Below are 5,670 nucleotides of genomic sequence, written 5' to 3'. Positions count from 1 at the left end.
TTTATCCTTTGCTTATGAATGGTGTTTTTTTCTCCTGGATCCCTGCAAGTTGTTCAGGGACATTACACCGCCACTAATGGAGAAGTCCATTACGTTCGATTATACCACAGTGTATTAGTCTCTGTGTACAATGTTCTCCTGGTTCTGCTCCTCTCGCTCTGCATCACTTCCTGGAGGTTGTTCCAGTCTCCATGGAACTTCTCCACTTTATTATTCCTTTTAGCACAATAGTACTCCATCACCAACATATACCACAGTTTGTTCAGCCATTCCCCAATTGATGGGCATCCCCTCGTTTTCCAGTTTTGGGCCACCACAAAGAGCGCAGCTATGAATATTTTTGTACAAGTCTTTGTGTCACTTCATTTTTTAAAGTGTAACAAGACTGGAAAACTAGGAAAGGGCCAGATTAGGAGGAGCTTTAAATGCCAAATGGTTTATATTCAATACTGGAGTTAATAGGAAGCCACTAGAGCTCATTAAGCAGTGATGAGGTCAAATTAATGATTTAGAAAAATCGATGGCAGCCAGCTCTGTGAGTAGAAGATGGGATGGTGAATAGTAAGTGTAACCAACTGAGATTTGGAAATAGATGAGCTATGATAAGATAAAGGGACAAGGGATTCAAGAGTAAAAGACAATATAAGAGTTAAATTGACTAAGTATAAGATCTAGAGTAGAAAAGGATGAAAGAGAAGGCAGAGCAGGAGAATGGTCTGAGAAAGTATTAAGGGATAGAGGAATGAGAGTTTGAAAAGGAAAAAAATTAGGGGGGAGAGGAGCACTCACAAGACAGGCAGAGGTTGCTTGAGTGGACAAAACAGCATATGGCTTAGAAAGGTGACAAAATCAGGGGAATGTAAAGTCATAAATCATATATTTAGAATTTGGATGGATGTAGAGATCATTTAGGGGCAGCCAAGTGGCTAAGTGGATAGGATATCCAACCTGAAGTCAGGACTCCCTAGTTGTGTGACCCTGGGCAAGTCATTTTTAACTTTGTTTGCCTCAATTGCTCATCTGAAAATAAGTTGGAAAAGGAAATGGTAAACCATTCCAGTATCTTTGCTAAGAAAATCCCAAATGAGGAGAGGTGGGGTAAGGAAAACAACTAGGTGGCTCAGTCAGACCTGGAGATAGGAGGTCCCCAGTTCACATGTGACTTCAGATACTTCCTAGCTGTGTGACTCTGGGCAAGTAGATTAACCCCAATCGTTTTAGCCCTTATTGCTCTTATGCCTTGGAACCAATAATTAGTATTCACTTGAAGACAGAAGCTAAAGATTAAAAAAAGAAGAAAGAAAACCCCAGATGGGTCATGAAGAGATGAATGCTAAAAACAGCAATCATTTAGTCAACTCCCTTATTTTACAGATTTGGAAACTAAGCCCCAGAGAATTTTAATGATTGGCTGAAGATTATTTGGGTAGTCAAATGATCTAATACAGTGAATTTTAAAACTATTCCACCCTAATCAGACTGTACTTTAGAAGATCTGATTTAGCTATTTCCTGATCAATAACAATAGAGATACTTGGACTAACAGAATCAGGTCTTGGGAGCCCTGCATTTCTCCACCCTCCTTAGTTTAACAAGATTAGGAAGGTCTGCACAAAACTCAAGATTTAATTATCTGAGGAAATGGCCTTCAACAGACATGTGTAGAAAAAGCAGACAGACCCCTGGGCTGTCCTAAGTCAAGCTAAGCTATCATTGATACAGATGAGACTCAGGAAAGTGACATAAAACCATCTATATAAGCCACATTACTTCCTCTCTCTTCCTCTTTCCCTGGAGAGGTGACTGGCTGGCAGCTTGCTAGGCTTTCTGACAATCTTGGAGGTTTGGCGGTGAGTTTGCCCTGGAGCTGATTTCAGGTTTGGGCATCTTGGCTTAGCCCTTTCCTTTTTGGAGTTGAAGCTGACTCCTTCCTCCTTCATACTCCAAAATCTTATCTCCTAATCGCCCCACTCAGTACTAGCCAGGTTGGGGGGGGGGGGGAGAGAACCTACTCCTTTCCTTCTTCCTTCTCCTTAATTTCCTCCACTATCAATTAAATCATCATAAAATTTCCAGCTGACTTGGGTGTTTCATTAGGATTTTCTAAATAAAATCCTTGACCAAAATAATTATTACATTCAGTCTCAACCATAATTTTAACCTTTACAATACTTACTTGTCTGCTAATGTGCTGGGTGCCCAAGTAGAATGGAATCTCTTTGAGTGTAGGAAGCATTTCAATATATAAATATAAAATTTGGATATAAATGTAAAAATTTAATAAGATTTCTCATCACTGGCACCCCATGCATGTTATCCTGTACATAGAAGGTCCTTAACAAATATCTATCATATTAGAAGATTGGACCAATTGGGCCAATAAGACCTGGGAATGAATCCTGTCTCAGAAGTTACATAGCTTCATGACTTTGGGCAAAATACTTAACTTCCAGGGCAACGGGGAGGCTCAGTGGATAAAGAGCCAGATCTGGAGACTGGAGGTCCTTGGTTTGGATCTGGCCTTAGACACTTGTTATCCATGTGGCCCTGGGCAAGTCATTTAACTCCCATTGCCTCTTCTGCCTTAGAACCAATACATAGTATTGATTCTAAGATAGTAGATGAGGGTTACATATACACCCAGCTTCCCCCTAAAATCACTCATTTTTTAAGTCAAGTAAAACCCTGTATTATGAAAAAAAAAAAGATTATTTGGGTAATGAGAGAGCTGAGATTTGCACTCCAATTCTCTGGCTCAAAATTCAACATGTTTTCCACTATTCCATGATTGTATATAGACATTCTGGATGCTAATATAAAATACAACAAAAATGTCAATCAGTATTAAAAGCTATGGAGAGGGTAGCTGCGTAGCTCAGTGGATTGAGAACCAAGTCTAGAGACAGGAGGTCCTAAGTTCAAATCTGGTCTCAGGCACTTCCCAGCTCTGTGACCCTGGGCAAGTCACTTGACCCCCCATTGCCTAGCCCTTACCACTCTTCTGCCTTGGAACCAATACACAGTATTGATTCCAAGAAGGAAGGTAAGGGTTTAAAAAAAAAAAGAACAATGGAAAATTAAAAAGTCACTGCATTAATTGACCAATCATTCTCTTTAAAGATGAAATTATAAAAAAATAAAAGATGAAATTATCCCTTATTCTAGCCTCCTAAATTTTTGCATTCAAGATTTTCCTATCTGTCCCTTATGTAGGAGGGAATGTCTCATGTATATTCAAACTTCTCTATATAGCCTACCCATATGACCACAGCCAGAGTAAAGTTTAGCGGCAGAATGACAGTGGAAAGGATGGATTTTGCTGCAGGATCTTTTAACAAATACCATTACTGGCTGCATGATGGTAGACAAGCTTTCAACCTCTTTTTAGCGTTCACGTGGTGGTTTAGCAGGTAAATGCTGAGCCTGGCCTCAGGAAAGCTTGAGTTTGACACCTGTCTCAGACACTAGCTTTGAACTGAGGTTGGAAAAGAAGTCCTCCATCAACAAAATTCTGCCACATCAGGTTTATCTCTGGGAAAGGGAGTTTTGATTCTCTTTGTCTATTTTAAGTTAATCAATCAAGAACTTAAAGTATCCCTACTTAACACCTAGTAAGTCACTACTTAACACCTCATTGCCTTTACTGGGTTGGAGTGTGAAGACCAATTGAGACAATACACCTAAAGTTCATACAAGCGCTGCTCACCCTGGACAGTGCTAGGCAAATTGAAAGGCGGGGATTGATTCCTGAGATGTGATGAGGAGAGCTGGTGGGTGGAGAAAATTGTATATAAGCAGGAGCCTGGGAGAGATTTGCTTTTTTTTTTTTTTAAATTATTCTTGAACTCTTCATTCTTGGCAGCCTTTAGCCTAGGAAGCATGAGCTCCAGTAGGATTCTTGGTGGGTCTTGGCCTCTTGTGCATTGAAGGTTCCTGGCAGTTTTTCAGCATCTTTGGCTCCTCAGATTTCGGCCTCCTGATCCAGACTTTGGATTCTGGTGAGATTCAGATTCGCATTCAACCATCTGGAGGCTCTAGAATGAGGACTTAGGGTATTTTTAGCTAGGTAATATTTTCTCCCTCCTTCCTATTTTTCCCACTTTAATATCTCTACCTTGCTGTAAATAAAGCTACTAACAGCTTACTGACTCATAGTTTAATTTTTTTTTTATAAACAGCGACCACAATTCTTTTTTAACCATTATTATTTTTGTCAAACCAAATTTTTAACTATTACATTTGGCCACCCAATTTAATTATGACCTAATCTGTCTCCATCATCATCATCATGGTCATTTTCATCACCAGTTAACCCTTGTCCAATTACTTAATCTCTCAGCCTTTCTCCTTATCTTTAAAATGGGGATGATGCGGGGCAGCCAGGTAGAACAGTGGATAGAGTCCCAGATCTGGAGTCTGTGGGAACCTGGGTTCAAATTTGACCTCAGACACTTCCTAGCTGTGTGACCCTGGGCAAGTCACATAACCCTGATTCCCAGAAAGTAAGGGTTTTTTTGTTTCGGTTTTTAATGGAGATGACTACCTCATTGCCTTTACTGGGTTGGAGTGTGAAGACCAACTGAGACAATACACCTAAAGCACTTGGAGAATCCTCAAGGACTTGGAGGGTTGGCTAAATCTTTAATAATACTACTAATTTGTGAAGTGAGAATTACAATCCTTGTGCCACCTACCTCACTGAATTGGTATAAAAGAATGCTTTGCAGAGGGAGAAGCTGGATGGCTCTGTCGATTAAGAGCCAGGTCTAAAGACAGGATGTCCTGGGTTCAAATATGGCCTCAGATATTTTCTAACTACGTGATCCTGGGCAAGTCACTTAACCCCATGGCCTTAACCCGTACCATTCTTCTGCTTTAGAACAAAAAAACACAGTATTGCTTCTTTAAAAGAGAAGAAGAGTGCTTTGCAAAACACAAGGCAAATGTGAGCTGTGACTGATGCCAGTGCCTACATACAAGCCTTTGACCAGATGGGCCACAATTCATGGGAATTTAGTGACTACTTGTAATCTACTTAGTCCTTCATCCAGTCAATAGTCTCTGAATATCCCACTCCGTGGTCGATACCACGAGGGATAGACAGGAAGAGTCTGGCCCTGACACTGGGGCGCCCACGTGAAAAAACACAAAGCGGCCCAACAAGATCATCATCATGCTCTCCACGCCACGTTCCCGGGTGACACACTGTGTTCGACTTGGCTGACACTCCACTGTGACCTCCTGATCCTTTTCTACTTCTCCCACGCGCATCCACTTCCTCGCCACCTGGAAATGAAAGTGCTTATTAGAACCGAAAGATGCTTCTCACTCTCCATGCACCCCAGGGGATTTTTCCTGGCCTGCCCTCACTACCTAGACGACCAAAGGAACTAAGAGCCCAGCAACAGCAGCCCCGCCTGCGAAACTGCCTCCACAGGCTCCCTATTGGTCATCGTCACTAATTCTCCTACTCTATTGGCTTTGCCACCTACCCATCACTAGCGGAGAGCCCACCTTTGCCCAGCAGCTATTGGTGGGTCTTGACGTCATCTCCGGTGCACGAATCTCATTGGTTCCCACGTGCAGAGGCCGTCAAACGTCACGGGAGCGGGCCGCCATTTTGACTGAACTACCCCAGTGACAGGAGCCGGGCAGGCAGACGCAGCCTCT

This window comes from Monodelphis domestica, chromosome 2 (assembly GCF_027887165.1).
Source record: "Monodelphis domestica isolate mMonDom1 chromosome 2, mMonDom1.pri, whole genome shotgun sequence".
Lineage (NCBI taxonomy): Eukaryota > Metazoa > Chordata > Mammalia > Didelphimorphia > Didelphidae > Monodelphis > Monodelphis domestica.
This window is presented reverse-complemented; position numbering follows the sequence as displayed.